General features: G+C 42.2%; 1 non-coding gene across 1 annotated transcript; it reads right to left on the bottom strand.

Annotated features, from left to right (window-relative positions):
• Positions 1–8,240: 8,240 nt before the first annotated feature.
• On the bottom strand, positions 8,241–8,360 carry LOC137916315 (U6atac minor spliceosomal RNA). The gene has a single exon (XR_011106483.1). It is a non-coding gene; the product is annotated as a U6atac minor spliceosomal RNA (small nuclear RNA).
• Between the last annotated feature and the right edge of the window lie 12,812 nt (positions 8,361–21,172).

Genomic DNA, 21,172 nt, shown 5'->3' with positions numbered 1-21,172 from the left:
GGCACAGTGGCGTAATGGTTAGCGCTGTCACCTCACATCAAGTCGGTACCTGGTTCGGACCCTATCTGTTTCATGTCACCTCTAAAATTGCAAGGGCCAAACTTCTAATTCAAAAACAAACACGCGTCTGTCACACATTCATGTCGTAACACTCGTCACAGCTGCCTGTGGATCATTCAGGACTGACGGAGCCAAACAAAACCGCTCGCTCGCCCTTTTCATCCATTTCTCTGCACAATGATAATTACTTATTACCAATTGATCAGAAACACGAGTTTGAAGGCTCTCATTGGATGCAGAGTGATTTATACTCGGTCGACAGAATGTGTGAGTGTGTGTCTCGCCTCCAGATAGACCAGTTCCGTAGTGAGGAATGACAAGCCCTGGATGTTATCAGTTTCCATATTGATTTTTCTGCTCAAATGCTTAATTGAACTTGGGTTATACATAATTGAAGTTAGTTCTCCCAAACAGTCGCTCTGTTTCCCCGTCTCTTTTAACACGTCACACAATAAAAGCCCGTAACTTTCACTGCTCCGATTTCTTTCCGAGAGACGTGTGTTAATGAAGAGGCCTGGTGCTATGTTCATGTTCATGTGTCTGTGGTGTGAGCATGAATGTGTAGAAGAACATGTGATGATGAAGGCCACGATGAGTTCTCTGTTCAAGAAGCTCTGAGTTAATACGCGAAAGTCCAAACACTTCATCCCTTACTAAACTTCAGTGTGTGAGTCACGTCCTTTGAGATACTAGAGGTCCTGTCCGTATATTTGCTGTACTATGGAGAAGGCTTTCATTAAATAAAGATACATTTAAATGCTCAGAAAAGCCGACGGTGTGATATTTGACATACTGGAAAGGGGATCGTCACTTCAAACGGTCGTTTCTGCTGTCTGGTTGTTTGCCAGATTATCTGTAGAGGTTTGTTCACATGATCCGATCATGTTTCACTTCCTGTCGGGCCATGGCACATGACATCATCTCAGACGTTCTTTACATTTCTGGCTCTTTCTGTAAAAGATGTGAGGAACTCTAAAATTGAAACAGGAGACTTTCTTCTTTCAATTCAATTCATGTTTGTCAAAGTTTTATTATCTCGATCCCGGTTTTTGCATGTGTTTGCGATAAACCATGACAAGAAATAAATCTCGCACATTTGCTTCATTCTGCCTTGGTACTGACCTCCTCCTGGTCTAATTCAACAGAGTGAGAAAAGCTAGCCGCAATGATTACCCGTCCTGGCAGCTGCTGTTGCCATGGTTCTCACTGATTTAGAATTTTTTTTTAAACAAAGATGCTGAAAAATGAGGATACAAAAAAATAAAAAAAGGTCATCTCCATCACATTTTTTGCTGTATTTTATTCAAAAACAACAACAACATAATTACCCTTATTATCATGTGTGGAGATTTGCAGCCAGACCTGCGATCATAATATTACTCGGTTAAATAGAGATTTTCTGCAGCAGTGCTTCTGTTGCCTTTTTATCTGAAGCACTTTTGCTTGTAATTCACCTGTACAAACTCGCACGGGTCCGAGGTCCGGCATCTTTCTCAATGTCACTTTGGCACCAGGTGCTGATTCACCAGCAGCGTGATTAAATGGACGTCCGGCCGTCTCTGCTTCAGCCACATAACGCTATCGGTGGCTTTAGCGCTCAAAGGTTCCGCCTTCACAAATGTGTTTCAAAAATCTGCCGTTTACACTTCACTGTTACGCTCGGCCATCATGACAAAACCCCGAATAAACGATCACCAGTGGCGTCAGGCCGACGTGAGGAATGGCGATCTTCTTTTTCCTTTAGGGTGGAAGGTTCATTCTGGATCACATTAATTGCTCCGGTGTTAATTTGCTGCCTGCCCTACACTGCGTCTCCATTGATTGTGTTCTGCTGCAGCTTCTTGTTCATTTAACCTGGAAATTGATGGGAGCAGTTGTCTTGTCCTCCATTCCTCCTTTTTTCCCCTCCTTTTTTCCTTCTCCCTTAAACACTTCTGTTTGTCAGTGTACTACCTCCTAAATCATCCTGTTTGCAAGCTGTCTCCTCGGGCGAGAGAGTGTGTGTGTGTGTGTGTTCCGTCTCTGCACACACAGCTCCGAGTACCCATTTCACATGCTAACGTTAGCGGCTGCCAGGGAGTTGATTAATCCTGACTGTTATGTAGATCAATATAAAATGTTAGAAATTGGAAAATAATTAGGCGTTCCCTGCAGCTTCACACGGCTTCTGATTCGTCTGGATGTGTCCTACAGCTTCAGGAATGAGACATCTCCCAGGTATGCTCTGATTGGTGTTGAGGACATGCCAGCCTCTGTCATTTTAATCCCCACGCAGCCATTTCTAATGGAGAGACATCAGTGACTACATCCAAACGCCACAGTATTCCTCACTGCTGTTCCCAAATCCGTGCTCTGGTGCAGACTGGGTTCTGCTCTAAGCCCATTCACTCTGCTGAGTCTTGCTAACAGCTTGACATTTTGTATAATACGACCACTACGGGCGACCAAAGAACAAAATTCTATAATCCCACACATAGGTTAGGTTTATAATCAGGCTCACCAAAGAGAAAATGTTAAAACAAATGAGTGAGAGCAAATTATGATGTACTTCAGTGATGTCATCTGAATATTTATTTCAAAATCCGTGATAACATTAAACCTAATAGATGTGCGACTGCTGTTGCAAATCTACTATGAATAATGCTACACAACTTCCCTGGTGAAAGCACAAACTGTGTAACAATCCTCTCCGATAAGCCCGTCATCTCAACACAGAAAATTATATTTGAAGAAAACAAGAAAGTAGATTTGATTCACGTTGCATTAAATGCAATGAATCACACACAGGTAAAACTTGAAAGATATGTCTGACTTCATCAAATATACATTTTAAACACAAATGGAATGAGTTAATCAAGTTGGAGCCCAGAAACAGGTGGTGGTGGCTGATGATTATGGAAAAACTACAATTGATGAATCTGCTCTGGGATTTGTGATCGAATTGATCTTACTGACCTTATTAGTTAAGGTTGAATTTCGTGGCCGATACTACGTATAAGACAGAAAATCCAACAAGAACAAAAATATTTTGTCAACAAAAAAACCTTGGTTCTTGGTTTTCTGCTCTATTTCCTCATAGATAATCCTTAGTATTTCACCCTCTACAAAAGGAAGTGGTACTGTAAATCAATCTGAGAGGTTCAACCTCTGTCAGTCAAAAACTAATTACCAATATGTGCTTGAACCCAGTCAATCACTTTTTAATTCAGCAAATTATTTCACAGCATTATGAGAGGGGGGTATAAAAAAAAAATTAATCAACCATCAGCAATGGCAGAGAGAGCCTGGAAACGGCTGTAAATTTGTCAAGCCACTTTATTAAATCTTAATATGGTTTAAGATCCAGCAGCTTTACTCCAACCTCTTCACCCGACCCCAGCCCATTTGCCCTATAGACATAGACGACGCCCACTTTGGCCGTCGACCCAAAAGGAGCTCCGAGTTCTTTATGATCACATTTTTCACTTTTCGCATAAATGTGCCGGCGTTGTTGGAGCTGCCACAGCAGCTACTTGCTTACGCCTATGCGGCAGGGATTTATTGCTTTGACTTCATAACTTCATGACTTCAATACCGGACACAGACAGGGCAATAACTGCCCTCTGTGGGGTAGTTAAACTGAACACATTTACAGAATGTAAATGGCACTTTCTCACAAAAAAAGTATTCAAACTTAGTGACGTGTTTCAGAATTACTGCATGTTTTCAGCCCATCTTTGTTGTAAATTACTTTAGTTTAAGGTTTATCTTCCTCTGTGTATTTATTCCTTTCCCTCTTCCGTTACATTCTAGATTTGCAGTCTCCTTTGCCCGTATTCCGTTTTTTTCCTTTTAATAATTTCCCTGAATTGCTAGACTTCTGATTTTGTTTGCTGCTATCTGCACTGTATGCTTCCCCGTGCATCTGCACGTGGATCCAAAAATGTACTTAAATATGACGGCATCACCACAAAAAGTGGGTGAGCAATGCCAAATTACATTTCATGGAGAATTATCATTGATTGAAGTGGAGCAATGACAAGAACCAGCGGGGTGAAAAGCCAAAATGCATGTATTTATTTCATCCAGACGTCTGTTACCTCCACCAAACAGCGTCACTGAGTTTTAGCTTCGAGCTAACAGAAGCACAGCTGTCTACATGCTAAAGTATTTAAAGATCGTGTTGAATAAAACATCAAAAATAACATGATCCCGCCCTTTGGGGCTGTAATGTTAAAAGCAGTTTGCCTTTGAGTTATGTATAAATGTATTTTTCGGTGCGTCGGCGCCACAGACTTTGCCGGCAGACTCCGTTCACTAGGGGGAAGAGCCTTGCTCTTCCGACAGCGGCACCACCACCACACACACACACACGATGGTGGTGGGTGACCTGCTTCCTTGCTGCCTCCGGCTTCAGCAGTGACGGGGTTGAGCTGGGCCAGACGGAGAGAGGAGCGCTCTCTGTAAACACAGCGGAAAACCGAAATAAATATCTGCGCATCGACTCCTGAGCCAGTTCTCCCATTGTTATTTTATTTAAAACCCATGCATAGGTTTCAAGACAAACATCTGTATCAAACGCTGTGGCAGTGAAATGTCAAAATTGGCACCTTTTTTGGAGGTCCTCCCTTCATTTAAGGCTTGCTCAATGGCACTTAAGGGGAGGCACGGATTAAGGATTAATGTCAGACATTTAGATTTAGGTTAGTTTAAGAAAACAACACAATCAGTGAAAGTCCGAAACTCAGCGGCTGCTCTGGACTGAAACAAGGAGACATGCAAATCCTGCTGGTGCCAACACTCAGCTGTCACTCTCAATATCCCAGACATGCACACACACACAGTATGCACTCTTGTACACACACTGAGAAACCCTCTCATATTTCTGACACACAATGCTCTGCCTAATTAGGGTTGTAATGTGAACAAAGGCAGCCCTCCTATCAGCCACAGCAGACCTCTGAGCACTCAAGTTCAGAAAGGAAACCTCTTAGTGAAGTCATGTGGTGCACGCACACACACACACACACACACACACACACACACGCGCGGTCCAACAGACTTGAAGTTTACACCACTACCGACAAAGGTTTCATCCCTTTCATTCAGATACTTGAGACACGTCCAGCATTTCTCTGAAATCTAACTCCAAATATATTTGATCACTTTCTCTTTGCCATTTAGGTGATTTAAAAACGGCACAAAAACACTTTTGAGGAAGAACATATCTTTTTTTTAGACAGCTGAAGGTAGTGATCCTTGAAGCGTCTCACTCCTCTGTCTCCTAATCCATATGAACAACTCCAACTCACTGCGTAGGAGATAATGCACCGATATGCAACTGAGGAGGAGGAGGAGTAGCCCTGCTGTATGTAATAATGTGCTGGATCGTAGCCCACGGATCAATCTGGCTGGGTCATAAAATCATCATTCTGATTAATAGCTGATGGGATGGCGGTGAGTAAAATAATACACACCGAACGAGGGAAATTGTTTTGGGTAAATCAGCCGTCCTCCTCGTCCATCCTGAGCTCGAGCTTTTAGTTCTACTGCGTAAATGTCCTGATGTTACTGCACGCATGAAATATATCCAAGAGCTCACCTGGGGAAGCGTTCATGCAGGGAACGATTCTCTCTGACCGGGGAGATCAAAGGCAAGGATGGGCGGCACTCATTGGAAATGAAGCTGGACTCCGGTTGGGCATAACAGAGACAATTCTCTTTCATACCGTCTATAGATGATAAAGCAATTGGTGTAAATATAATGACGCTGATGCCCCCGACTCTCGCAATGCTAGAAAATCACATGGCCTGATGTTCCCGAATGGAAAAGTGAAAAAAAGGATAGTGGGATCGGCTTGGTTAAATATACTCACACACGTGTATAGAAAGCACACGTACACACTCACTCTCTCTCTCACACACACACACACACACACAACTCTGGCCTTCTGTCAATAATGAAGCAGATAATAAGCTGCTTCACGCTCTGCTGTAGCAAAACCAAAATCAAAACGCTGTTGATTTAAGAATCAAAATGCGTACACTCATAGGTTTTTCATCTTCCATGCTCTGTGGTAATGATGAGGTAGTGCTTTAGTGTGTGTGTGTGTGTGCGCGTGTGTGTGCAAGCTGTATATCAAAATCCTGAGGAGCAGGCAGTGGGCTTGCGAGGCTGCGTTGAGAATCCATTCTCCGTGCCTCATGCCTCATTTCAGCTCTCTGTATTTCTGAGAAAGGATCTCTGACTCCGACGTCGTCACCAGAAGAGCTTCTGTGGGTGGGGGTGGGGAGTGGGGGGGGGGGGGGGGGGGGATTTATGAACTTGTGAAAGAAAGAACAAGAAAAGACAAAGAGCCATGTAAACATTGCAATTTTGGAAGGACACCAAAAGCACTATCTGTGCTGGTAACTTTGTGTTGTCGGGTTCAAAGGCTGCCAAAGCAGCTCCAGATTGTTGTTGGCTGAACTCTGATGTTCCACAATCAAAGAGAGCAACTCTTCTCTTGTAAGACCAGCAAAATCCTGATTCCACATGAAAATATATTTTTCCTGTATTGATTTTTTTTTAGCAGTGAATATATATATATATATATATATTTATTTATATAAGCGAGAATTTAAGCTCGGAGCTAAAGATTCTACTGCAGACAAACTCAAATCCTTGAATGCCAAATCCACTGTGTGAAAACAACTAGCAAAGCCCAATCCTGAAAACCCTTTCAAATGTTTGGTTTGCTCCATGTTTCCTTATTTTCGAGAGATTTGAACTGATGGCCCAGTAAAGCAAAGGTGAGCTTCCAGAGCTGGATGTTATTTTACCAGACCTGACAGCGGTTGTGAATTTGTCAGACATTTTTTTAAAACATGTTCTTGGTGACAGTCTGAACGACACAGATCTGATTTCTTTTTCAAATGCGACCCAGGCCATGCACTTGGGTATGTTCTCCTAAATCCGATACGTATCAGATCTTTTGCAAGGTGACTTCATTCTGGGTCGTATTCATCCGACCTGCACGTCAATGATACACGACTCCGCACCCCATGCATTTCTTTGTGGTACCGCCATCACAGAACGCCATGGCTAAAAACCTGGCTCTCTTCCTTTTCTAATCTTCTTCTTAAAAACATTAAGTTGCAAATGTGCTGCCTCCCGTTGGACAGCAGATTTAAAATCGCCACCGTTACCGTCCTTATTTACTTCCACATACACTGAGAGTCCCACACACTGCGTGAGGACGCATGCAGGACACTTTTGGGTCGTACGCAGTTCACACAGGAGATCACATACACGCCACATTGAGCATTAAGTCCTGGAGTGTGAACGCAGCCTCAGATGTTCTTCTGATTAACTCCATTTAAACAAACACCTGCTTTATCTTACTTCTTCCCGGCCTTATACAAGACATCCATATAAATAGACCTGTTACTGGATCTAACCGAGTGTGTGAGAATAAAAAGTGGCAGAGACTCGACAAACAATCGGCAGCCACGCCATCATTGCACCATTTACTCTAACGAGACCGTCATTTTCTAAATCAACATCCGGTTGCATTTAAGAACACATCAAGCCATCATCCGCCAACTACTGGCCTGTTGGAGCCACCCTCGATTACACCCCATTACAAAGACACGCGCAGGAACGCGAGGCTGCGGCCCAGTCTGGATCCTTTGATGAGCAGGATGTGATCTCTTCTGTGTTTGATGGTGCAATTAAACACGCTAACAAAGTGAACAGATGTCGGCGAACGTGTCTGAACTACCTCAACAAAAAGGTGCAAATTAGGATTTGTCAGAGGTTGTCTCGTAACCATGACACCATCTGTTGAACACAGTCTCTCTCTCTCTCTCTCTCTCTCTCTCGGATATTGTTGTACATCCAGTAGTAAAGTCCGACAGTAGGAACATCCATGATTTTAATTAGAAGCAGAGAAGACAAGCATCCATCCATTTTCTTCCGCGTCACAGGAGTTGCTGGAGCCTATCCTAGCTTGCTACGGGCGAGAGACGAGACACACCCTGGATATGTCACCGGCACCACACAGAGACCGACAACCACTCACACACACACACACACACACACTAAGGACAATTTTAGAGTAATCAATTCACCAAATTGCATGTTTTTGGAGGTGGAAGGAAACTGGGAGAACATAGAAACTCCACACAGATAGGATTTGAACCCACCCTTCTCGCTGCTGTGAGGTTACTGCTCTGACCTCTACGCCAACTTGCCGCACCCATTTGTGTGTTGAAGACCTCCGGGGTCTAATCCACCCTTTTCAAGCGGAGTGCGAAGCTTCTCTCCTTTCATACAACACGGATGAGGATTTGGTACATTTATCCCAATTCGATTTATCCCCTTGCAGCTTTCAAGCACATCACAGCTTCACAGTCATCGTCAACGCGGGGAGATGATTTTGATGAGGGGCTCCGGATAAATCCGCTCTCCTGTCATCATATCCATCTCCATAAAAATTAAACTGTTAATGAAGACCGTTTGATATGGATGGAAACTCTGCGGGGAAAAAATTAGCGAGGGGCTGGGATAATTTAACGATCATCGCCGAAGGTCAAAAGCGAACCTGGTGCTGATTGAAAAGCAGCTTGACTTTCTAATCAAAATGATGCAGGACATCCCCGTATTTCATCTAAGACTCCAAAAATACACCGACTCATCCAGGGAAACAAAATGAGATTATGATGAACCCCTGAACTGACATTTCTCTCATTGCATGTAAGTGACTGAGGTCACAGATTATTTGACCTTGAAAGGAAAGCTCAGCAATGTTGATCCAAATTACAAAATTACGATGGAGAACTTCCAGTGTTCAAGGAAAAAAATATAGAAGGGGATAAAAAAATCATCCTGGAAGGGCAGTGAAGTCCTGGTTTCAAAAGGTTATATCCTATTTTTTCCTTTCTGCAGGTTCGTGCCATTACCCAGTTCCAGTATATTGTGAACACACACTCAAATCCTGCTGCATTAATCCAGGTGTGTGTGTGTGTGTGTGAGAGAGAGAGAGTGTTATGCCGCCACTTGTCTCGCCCGTCTCCAGCAAAGGATTAAACAAGAGGAAGGATAGCTTTCAAGTAGGTATTAGGCTAAAGCCGGGTCTCCGGAGGTCATTATTAAATCGGCATCAGGACCCCTAAAACCCAACAGAGCGCAGGCAGAAGGTGTCGGCGCCATCCGTAATAAAAGCAGCACGGCTCAGCTGTGTGGATATAATGAATACGGCATCGCTATGCAAGAGTCGGGAAGAACAGCAATATCTTTGAGAAACTTTCTCAGGGTGACAGACACTGGCGGGCCGTCTCCCCGGGTATAAATAATGCCTCGCACATTTGTCGCTCTCGTCTGACATTTGCTCGCCGACACGTTCCTGGGAGGACACCCAGACACAATTTATATTGACATTCGCGCATTAAGTCTCCGGCATACCTCAAACGCATCACCTCGCATAAACACATTGCAAAGACTCGCAGTCAAGCATGCGAACATGCACATCTTGTCGCGCGTCATGTCAGACAATAAATCCAATGTCTTTAAGCCCCCCCCAAAAAAAAACCAGATACAAATGGATTCCACTCGTGCCGCACAGCGGTGCGCTACGCTAGCAGTGGATTAGGAGGACAATCTGATTGAACGTGACCCTGGCTGTAACTGCACTCGTCCATCACCTCAGGTTCGACTGTGTTGTCGAGCCAAAATAGACAATTAGCCTCTCCTGAGTGGTGAAACTGGCACCTCCTCCATAGATGAATGGTTTTTTTTAGAGAAATGTTATTATCTTTCAAAGCTTTAGCTCCGGTTCATTTGCTATCCCCGCATGCTGAATTGTTCATATTGCATATTTCGTGTTGTGGGACAAGTTCATTTCCTGTTTTATTTTGAAAGTTGATCATTTCCCCGCGTTTTTCTTAACACCTCCTGTCGTCGCTTTTCTTTGGGTTCCGCCTTTTAGTTGTTTGCTCCGTTTATGCTTGTGCGTCTCAGTTCTTGTCCACACCTGTCCTCCACGCCGTTCATCTGATCGTCTCCACCTGAATCTCAGCATCCCCCCTTTACCGCCTGTCTCCCGTCGTCTCTCGTTATCGCCACGTTTCAGTGTCTCTCATTATGTGAATGTTCCAGCCTGTTCTCGCCTGTGTTTCCTTTGTGATCTCTCTGTAAGGTATCTCAGCTCATGACTTTTGTCTTGGTCTTGTAGTTTGTGTTAATCAGACTAGCGTTTTTTTTATTTTGGGCTCACGGTTCAGTCGTCACCTTGGAACAGTTTGTCTGTTTAGGTGTGGTTTTTTATTGCTAAACCACATGAAATGAAATTCCTCTGACTGTCGATGACGTCTGCGACTCCTTATCTCGTTGAAACGTAAGAAAGTTTAACAAAACACTCAGAGAACCGGAGATGTTTGAAAGTCTATTTATTTCTTTGTTTTCATCTGATGGTGGGAATTTTCATTATTCGGGGAGAATAACAAAAACCTTAAATTAAAAATATCCTGCTGAATAAATATGCTTTAGACTTTTACATCTTACGTCTGTGATTTTATTTATTTTTATGTTTGTTTATAGACAATTGTCTCATTGACAAGAAAACGAATGGATGGATGGAGATTCCTGCAGTTTGATATTATTCCCTTTGATTGATTGTTTTTAAAGTTAGTTCAAGGTAAAAATATAATTTGTGTTTGTTTAATAACAATGAAATAATGACTACTCACTTATTTATTTTTTATTTTATTTTGCTTCTTGTTTTTCCCCACCGGGTGCAATTTTGATTTAGCCAAAACAGAACTTTACGAATGATTCAAATTAGACAAGATATTTGAGTCGCGTTTCTGTGAGGAAAAATGTGTTGAATGCCTAAAAAGATGAAGGTATATTTTATCAAATAAAAGTCTAAGGTTTCCCCTGGAAAATAAAACACACAACGCCTGGAGCAGACAAAGTCTGTTTTGGGGTGGATGCCGCCTCTACTAAAACATATTGATCGGAAATTAGATGTGATCGGAGGAGAATAGGATGGCTCGTATGTGTGTGTGTGCGTGTGTCATTTGTGTCATTGGCCGGGGGGGTTGTTTACCTTTGAGGCGATTGCCGGCCTCTCACACAAGCCCACCCCAGACAGCGATGCATGGTAAATAATAGAAGAGCTTTTGACTGAGGACAGACGCACACAGAGATCAGCATCCAAGGTTAAAGATGGGTGTGGGTGTAACAGGAGAGATCCTCACGGACGAGCCATTAATACACGAGAAGGCTCCGCCGGACCAGAGAGGGAACAGAGCGGCGTGCAGCCGGCGTGGACTCCGACATCTGCATCTTAAATGTGTGAGAGCTTTGGATGACTCTGACAGCTCAGTCAATACGATTCACGCGGCATCGCCCCCGTCCTTACTTACTCGCATTACAGATTCTCGCCGTTCGTATAAACCCACGACCACATCGGTGAATATCAGGTGTGATGATTACAATAATAATTATGTGGTTTTCGAGAGATGCTCGGCGCTTTGGTGACTCATCATTTTCACCCAGCCGGAATCCTGCAGGTGTGACGACATCCGTGTGTAGAGAGGGAACCAGGATGACATTAGCGACTAGGCCTGACCTCTTATGTCAACATGTCTGTCCAATAATCCGGACACAGCTTAAATGACCCGTCAATCAATCGATGAGTCAAACATCTGACGACAACTGCTGACTTTATTCCAGCAGGATGAGGTTGGATGATTGAATTCCTCTTCAGTTTTGGTTTAATCGGGGGGGGGGGGGCGTCTGTGAATGTTCCAGTCTTTGGAGGAGGTAACATTAGAGGTGAACCAGGTTCGAGACGATGTGTGTAGCTGTGAGATCAGGTTGTGTGTGTGTGTGGATGTTAACAGCGCTGATCAATATGGTGGATGTCACCAATCTCCCCGGGCGGTGACCGAACGTGGATCCAATCCCCAGGAGCAATTACTGCACTCCAACCCTCTCGCCCTCTGAGTCTCCTCGTTTGCTGTTATTGTTCAGCGAAGAAATGGACAGTTTGACCGACATCAAAGACGGACTTGAAAAGGAATAAATCTACGCAGCGGATAGCAGTGGCATTTATATGGAAATCAGGTTTCCTCTTTTTTGCTTGAGGCCTGATATGAATCCGTCACTGAATTAGTTTCTAATTTTTTTTTTATGTAAATCTCTGTTTTGTTTGCAGATGAAATATAATGTAGTTTTACTTCAGACTTCAAACCGAGTGTAGTTTTTAGGGACCTGTAACTTGAGTTTTAGTCAATAGGTATGTGTCAATCTTCCAACAAAAAATACTGAGTCTTTTGTCCACAAAGACCCCGTGTTCAGGCTCCCCCCTGTTGGACAGCTCCATTAAAGGTTGAACACCAGTTTTGGTTCTGCTTCCTGGTTGGACCGAGCTTCATGAAATCACTGCAGTGGGTCCGTAATTTCCTCGGCTCTACGCGGGGCATAATTGTAATACTTCCTGCGCAAGTGAGATTTAATGTGTAATTATATATTGACATGCGGCACATTTACTCCTTTTAGTCCAGACAGGCAGTGAAAGCAACACAAAGACAAAGGCAAATGGTGTGTGACGTCCAAATGATGGCCCTGAACAACTCGCCCTTGATCGCTGAACAAAACTGATTGCTTTACTTAGCTGATAAGTTGATTGCATGGAAAATGTGTCAAAGTCAAAGTAGCTTTACTGTCAATTCCTTCACGTGTCAAGACATACGAAGAATTGAGAGGACGTTTCCCGCTCTCGCACGGTGAGACAGATAAGGTGCACATTTCTAATACTAAAAATAAACATTAAAATACATGGCATTGATATACTATGCAAGTCAGTCTTGAATGGCGTGAACACAAATCAAGATTGGCTGGCGCTTAATCGGAGAAAAAATGTAAATGCAAACAAATAACAAACTCCAAAATGTGTAAGTAACAGAATGTATTTAGCAGAGATTTCCTTTGGTTCTCTCCTATTTCCTTCCTTGCAGAAAGCTGAGACCTGCGGGTTGTGGCCACCAATATTAGTTAAGTATTTATTTACAGGTGCCTGCAAAGCTGTCCTGTGAATAATTCATCTTGCATGCTTGGAGGAGTCTGTTGACAAGGCAGCCTGATGCAGGAGAAAGGAAATCGATGCAGCTATGATGGGCAACAGACGCCAGCATATCTGCTTCTGACTCGAATCGAGATATAGGTGTGTGTGTGTGAGAGCGTATGCATGTGTGTGTGTGTGTGTATTTACAGTAGTTAGAACACAGCCCTATGTAAAGTGATCAGGTCCCGATCTGCTGATCTGACTGAAACAGTGCCTGTCGAAGGCAGGCGTGCCTCAGGGAGATGCCATCTTTTTGCATTCTTTTTGTTATACACTGCAGACGGGTAACTCAAGTATGCCGCAACAACTGACCCCCCCCCCCCCCCCCCCTGCTGCCATTAGAAGCAGAAACATTTGTTTAATTGATTTGATTTTGGTTAAGCATGAATGTTGCAGAGGCCTCTTGTTGTTGTTGTTGTTATTAGAAATGGAGACTGCCCTCTGATGCGTGTCCATTTTAGTGGCACATTATTTATTCACTCAGTCAGGTGACCTTGGAAAATCACGAGGAGGTGGTCGGGGTGAATGGATGGGTCAAGAACACATCAGGAAACGGAATTTAGATTAGGTTTTTTTTGCCTTAAATGCAACTAAGATCATACCAGAATGATCGGCGGTCTCTAATCTCAAACCTGTTGTCATTTTTTATTATTATTATTTATTTATTATTTCACCCCAAACTTTACGTCTTAGATGCTTTTTGAAAACCTGATGTCTCTCTCTTCCCCCATCCTCACAGGACAACCAATTTGTTTCACGACTCTTTGTTTCCCATTTGACTATGTCCCGTCATTAACATCGCCATCTCTCTCTCTCTCTCTCTCTCGCCCTCTCTCTTCCTCTCCTAACTTTAATCAGCGTCGCTACAATGAAGACAAACTGTGGAGGGATAATTGAGCGCTAACATGAGTCAGAGCAAGACGAATGAAGACAAACGACAAGTCTCTTTCCGAGGACGTCTTTGCTCTTCACAGACAATTTCAACAATCCTGTGAATGAGACGCCTTTGAGCTTCCTGTTCGCTTTGCGAAAATGAAAGCAGCGTCTTTATCAAAAGGAGCACCCTCGTCTTTTGAACACGATTTTATTGTGTGGCCACTAGACCTTTTACCGCCAATTGAAGATGATGTTTTTAACATTACAAGTTTATATATATTTTATATATATATTACTATCAGAAAAACATAAAATATTACCAAAAATGATTCGTAGAATGGTTTAAACTTTATCTGCACCAACATTAATTTAATTATCCTTGTAAACTAAAAGGTTTTTAACATCATGTAAATTCAGTTGTTTTACTGATAGATTTGTGACCAGTATAATCTCTGTAAATGAACAAACTGTATATTTATTTCAAGACATGTAATGTTCTTCTAAGTTGCAGGCAGAAGCTGTATATATATATAAAAAAGAAATCAGGTGAAACGTTTTAGTATCTAGAAACTTAGATGCAAGGAAGTGGAAACAGAAGAAAAATTCCTGAAAGAATTTAAAAAAAAGAAATAAAAATGGACATTTTCAATTATTCTCTGAAGTACGCAGTCAGGAGTACACAGAGGTACTAAATGAGAGAATAGAGACAATCCATCAAAGAGACTGTGCAGTTAAAGCTGAAGGAAAAAACGGATAACCACAGAGGGAACCACCTCACAGAGACTTGACACCTTCCTGCAAGCCGATCTTAATATGCTAAATCTGTCACAACTCTCACACACACAGCGGAATGGAAACTCACCTGTGACATATAAGCAGACGCCACACAAGATAATGCCCTCAACTTCTGCTCCACCGTTAATGCCGGAATCATATTTCTCCAAATTTCAGCTGATATAAATCCACAGAGTTTTGTATTCTGTCTACTTCTTCCATTCTAAACTACAATCTACAAAGGATCACACATCAATCAAGCTGCGTAGAGACATCTATTTTTATATTTACCGTCGGCGCTGCCCACACGCAGTCCTCAATGTAGGACTTTCTTCTTTAAAAGCACTTGGAAAAAAAAAGAATCTTACTTCTACCAGCTTTCATTCATGTACTTTTTTATGGTTTAATTTCAGCTTCAGAGGATGGGGAGGTATTTCTCCTGCGCTTTTTCAAAGTGTTTGAAGATAATATATTCTTTATTTCTTTGTCACACAGACCTTTATGGGAGTTCAACAACTAGGACTTGCCTGCTCAGGAGATAAGATGAAACGTTGTCATATCTTTTTAGGTTTTTCGTGTTTCCTTTACTCAAACACTTTCCTCCAAACAAATCATCTTATTATTATGTATTTATTTATTTTCTGGAGAGAATGTTATGGGATAGCTTCTATTCCAAGGCAGCATTTTATGTAATTGCACCATTTAAAATCCCAGGTCACCCCATCTTAATCTGTATTTACAAGCATACTTTGCTTCCTTTTGGTGCCTTGAATGTTTGCTCCTTGATGAAACTATCCATTCCCTCTTCAGTCCCTCTTCCCTGATGCTTCCCTCTCTGCCCCCAGAGTTTAATTACATGGCATTAAACAGAGTGTGTGTGTGTGTGTGTGTAGGTGTGTGTGCGTGTGTGTGTGTGTGAGTGCGTGGCCTTTAAGGTCATGCATATTTGGGGTGTAGTGCATCATTTTGTTATTTGTATTCATCTTGTTCCATTGCTAATTATTCTGCACACTTCCCATTCTGCTCAGAATTTTTATCTAGTGTTTTAGTGTTTTTATGTTTCCATTCCCTTTGATTTAGTATTTTGTACATGAAATGAAACTGAATATTTGTTTAGTTTAAGTTTTTTTTAATTAGTTTTTAGTTTTAGCCACAGTGTTGATAGATAATGATATTACATTTTTACATTTGAATTTTAGTGGCCAAACATTTTCTCACATGATGCAAAATTTATTTCACAACGTTCCAATTGGCAAACTTGAAAACCAAAAGTACACAAGAGTTAATGGGATGGGAATAATGGGAATGCGTTGAGCATTTCACTTCCCAATAATTGAATAAATACATAAATCCAGCAGTAAAACGGTATTGCACCCCTTCTGCTGACATGTTTCTACGTGTGTGATCAGACCCTTTGCATCCATCTAAAGGCACCCACTAAAAAGATGAGCCTAATACATTTATTTTGCATTTAAATGCTGATTTATATTGTCTTGAGTCCACTGTCGTGGCAGTTATGTGATTTTGAGGATGTTGACAAAGAGTATTTCCATAATCTCCCTCCACTGAGTCAGATGATATTCAGAACAAACGGAAATACTTCCGATCCATCACGTCTGGTTCCAATTTCCTCTATCTGAACGGCATTGTCCTCTAGCAATGCATGGACAACATTGGTTTCTGTGGCCTGTGGAGGGGAAACATGCTGAAGGGGACAGTGGCATCAATCAACACCTAATCTAAGAAGTGACTCAGCCAATGGCAGAGGGAAATAAACAAGACAGCCAAGATAATACTGGAATGCTGGAACAACAGCAGGGTGGTGCAATGAATCTGTTCAGCTCATTTTTCACCAGATACACAACAAATCAGATATTTGTGGGGGCGGCCGGTGCAAAACGCTGTTACCGACCATGCATTTGTGACCCGAGAGAGATGCACTGGTGACAGAAATAGTGAGCCGGACAGGTCGGAAGGACAAGGAAAATGGAAAATGATGCAAAAGTAACCTGAGGGGATGCGCAACCTTCAGCAACTCTATTTTAAAAAGACATCAGCTGCTGTTAAGTCATTACTGTGGAACTGAGACGGTGCCTGTCACTCAAATGCTTTACATGTACTGGCAAATACACTTATATGTGATGCAAACACTTCTTTCTAGAAATAAAGATGCACAACTATTAAATATTCTGAAGGAAAAGTGCTACAAGCAGAGTGTTTTGCACAACTATTCTACCGCTGTACCCAAACAGCCTCCATTCAGCACAACATCTAGGCAAAGTGAGCTTAAAACTCATCTAATAAAAGTTGCCTTTGCCATCAAACAGTAATCAAAAACCTCTTCCACCAGTGCCGTCAAATGATTTAAGACTGGGAAAGGGAACAGATGTATCCTTGGCAGGCTCTCCTCTCTGTTATTTGCAAGTTTGGGTGGGAGCTCTGAATGTGCAGTGGCAGCAGTCACTTTCAATGATCCCACTGGGTGAAGTCTTAAAGGTTTTGGACCTCAGTAATTTCAATCATTTATGCAACAGCGATTGAGAAATTGACATTCCGTACCTCCATCTACATTATAATGAGGCTTCTTACAAGACATAATGATCACCTGACAACTTATTGCAATGCATTGACGATCCAGTGTTTAATTTGTTTTATTATTTTCTGACATAAACATTTGAATTAATTGCAACTTTTTTTTATTATTAATATTCAGGCAGTTCTTCTTTTGCGACTTAAAGCGCTTTCTAAATTTGCAGGAACTCTAATGATCGTCTTTCCTAAGCAGATCATGGCATGCGGAGCGACAAGCTGCCTCCTGATGCCAATTCAACAATACATTTGCTTTTCGGGCCCACGGCCCACCATAAGTTTCCAAGCCCCCCCACCCCGAGGGAAAACGTTTGTGCATCCTTGTTTTAGAGAGATAAGAGGCTTAGTGAAAATTCAGCAGTGATACTTAAACGACTCTCCTCTGCTCTTTTATTCATCGCTCACTTGTCTGTCGGCTTCCATCGGTTAGAAGCCTAAATGCCAACAGAGAGGAAATAACTACCAGGATGAAACTGTCTTGAAACCGCTGCATGGTTTTACTGCACACAGGAAGCAGGACTGATATTCCCAGAAAGATTGGAATGTAAATGCGGTTGCCCGTAGCGATGAACTCTGCAGCTTCTCACAGCGATTTGATTCAGCGTCTTTCCTTGCATTGCCTTTGTGGTCTCCAACTTATCTCTTTGGTTCACTTTAATCACTTTTAGTCAGCCTTCGTTTACTGCAGCTGGTTCTGCAGACGAGGTCCGACTAACCCACTGTCGCCTGCCTGCCCGGCACAAAGGGGCAATCAGACAGTAGGTTGCAGCTAGCCGCTGAACATAAGGGAGACAGATATTTCCCCCAGGAGTTAGTGGAGGCCACGAAGAACGGGAGGGACGGGATAAAATGGTATTAATAACACTGGGAATGAGACGGGAATCCCTTTAATGGATGGGATAATGGATGTCAGAGTGTGGAGACCACAGAGGCTGTATTTTGCACCTTTGTTGTCATTTATTGCAAGCCTATTATTGACTTTTCATCTCAACACTCACCCCATCATATTAACTGTACACGAGCGTAGTATCTGGTATCATCTGGACGTGTACTCCTGAGGAATGCACACAACCCAACATTCCACATGATCCCAGAACATGTTTGAAATGTTCAAATACAGCCTGATTCGCCAATTAAATTCCAGCAAACGACTGTTTTCTTTTTAATGCATGTGATCAAAAACAACATCCGAAATATTTCCCAATATTTTCTTGCTGAAAAAAAATGCGTTGCTTGACTGAATCAGGCCAAATTATCCCGCCAGTGAGTTTTAAGTTCCGAACAATAAACCTCAAACCATGAGGGCCGATCAAAAAACAAAACATTTAGTCCATTGCCAGGAACACACCAACGCACATCCACGCACACCCACGCACATACACGCACACGCACACCCTCACACATACACGCACACCCACACACACCCACGCACACCCACGCACACCCACGCACACCCACACACACACATCCACGCCAGCCATCCGGTTCTGGTCCAACGCAGCAGAAACTGCTGGAGTTGCTATGAGATTTTAAATTCCTAATTTTCACAAAGACAAAAATCAATATGTTGACCATTAGATCCACATTCACCGTTTGTGTAGTTGAATCAATCAGGATTGCTTTTTATGCCTTTATTTTTATTTTATTTGACTTCATTAAATTGCCATAAAGTCTTCACTACCACTCCATATGATGCCAACTGTTTTTATTTTATTTTCATTTTTTATTAACATATTTATTTAATTAATTATTAATTTATATCCGTTAAATTTGTTTTGGTTTTACTATTTTCTATTCTGTTAAATTCTTATTTTCGATATGTTATTTTTGATATGTATTGTACGGTGTCCTTGAGTGCCAAGAAAAGCGCCTTTAAATAACATTTATTATTATTATTATTATTATTACTAATAAAGTTTTCTTCAATTGAAGACTAATATTGTTTACTGATGTTTCCTTTGCGTTGTGATTCCGCCCATCCATCCGTCTCCTTCCGGGCTGAGTCCGGAGGTGAGGAAGGCAGCAAACTGCATAAATAAGGGCATTAAATATAAAATATTAATCTTTTGCACACACCTCTTAGTGTGTTCATTATTATATTATTAGCTTAAATGTGGTGAGAACTCCATCCGAAAATGACATTAAAGGCTTTTTATCCATCTGTGAGGGAGACGCATTAACCTTAAACTGATATTTAAATGTCACGACAGTGTGTGAGTGTTTGGGTGCACGTGTGTGCGCGTGCGACAAGAATATAGAAAACGTAACTCAATGGAGGCCTACCCTTTCCAGCTGCATATTGTATTAGATTATGCAGCCACAGATGACTGATTGCTGGGGCCGATGTTTTCATCAATTAGCCCAATTACCAAACAGCTCCAGCAGCCCCCCCCCCTCCCCCCATCCTCGGGTCATGTATGAGTTTAGATTTGAGCACACCTATGTTCACACTCTTCACATGTTTGTGTCTACATGAGTCATCATTTTAGAGAAGTCACGTTGTTTCCAAACTTGCAGCTGTTGCATTGAAGATTGTCCCTCGTGAAGCGTTCATGATTTTCATTAATATTTCTTATTTTATTAAATACTTCATGCAGAATTTATTTTTTAAATACTTATTTTGAATTAATTATTTGATGTGGAAAATATCCAAAAGGATTTTCTAGAGCTCGTCAAGATGTCTCCAGATATCAAGTAAATATTTGCAGTTGAGGAAGAAGCGACTGTTGATGTTCTTCTTACAAATAGATTTTCTGCTGATCTTCTAATTAATTGGCTGATAGTTTGCTGCTGGATGTATTGAGATGCGTCTTCTCTCGTCGTACCCTCTGAGTCGCTTTTGTCGAGGCCAGTTTCAGTTCTGTACCATCTTTTCATTATAATGAGCACCAGATGTGTTGTTACCGTACTTTTACTGTGATCCTTACATCATTTGCAATGATTGTTACTTGCACAGTGTTGGTGAAACGCCAGCAGAGCAATTGGCAGCGTGGAGGTCTGTGTGAGTGTGAGTGTGCGAGGAACCATAGTTCTGTTCGGGGTGATCTGGACTCCTCTGATGAGCGGAAACAGCTGGACGTCCAAATGGCTGCTGGAAGTCCTGGGATCGGACCGGGTTAAATGTCGGTTAAAGTGGGCAGCAGATCTATTTGTTTATCCCACTCTATCCAAAGTGAGCATAGAAAACAGTCACTGCAATTCAGCAGCAAGGTGAGTTTAATTCTTTATTGTTGTCATTAGATTGTTATAGGCAGACAAAAGAGACGAGACAAATTCCTTTTAGACTGAGGCGGAGGCCTGATTTGTAAGGACATGTCCAACCCATCAGGGTGCACCATGTTCTGCAGAAGTTCTACGACAAAGACATGGAGAATGTTAGTAGGAACACTTTGATGTTACAGGGGGTTGAGGTAACCGTGAAGAGACTACCTCCAACCGGAGTCATGGCACCGCTCATCAGAAATCTCCTTAAAGAATGTGATTCAAGATTCCGTCATTACGCGACACGGTTTTAAGACCAGCCGGGTTTGAAATCCCTTTTCTTTTCTTTTTTTATTCCAGCAACGGTGGGATATCAGATCTTGCCAAAATCTCTAAACTTTGCAGGGTCCTAAATTGCCTCTCCTCAAAACAGGAATCTATCGAGCAGATCCTAACTGGGGTTTAGAAACACACCCATGCTGAGATCTCAGGATAGGCGCCTGGAGCAGGAGTCAGCGCAGGGTGACACAGCAGCCATTAATCAGGAGAGCTCCACAGCACATATAAGAGCTGCTACTTGT

This window comes from Brachionichthys hirsutus, unplaced genomic scaffold (genome assembly GCF_040956055.1).
Source record: "Brachionichthys hirsutus isolate HB-005 unplaced genomic scaffold, CSIRO-AGI_Bhir_v1 contig_353, whole genome shotgun sequence".
Classification (NCBI taxonomy): domain Eukaryota; kingdom Metazoa; phylum Chordata; class Actinopteri; order Lophiiformes; family Brachionichthyidae; genus Brachionichthys; species Brachionichthys hirsutus.
This window is presented reverse-complemented; position numbering and strand designations above follow the sequence as displayed.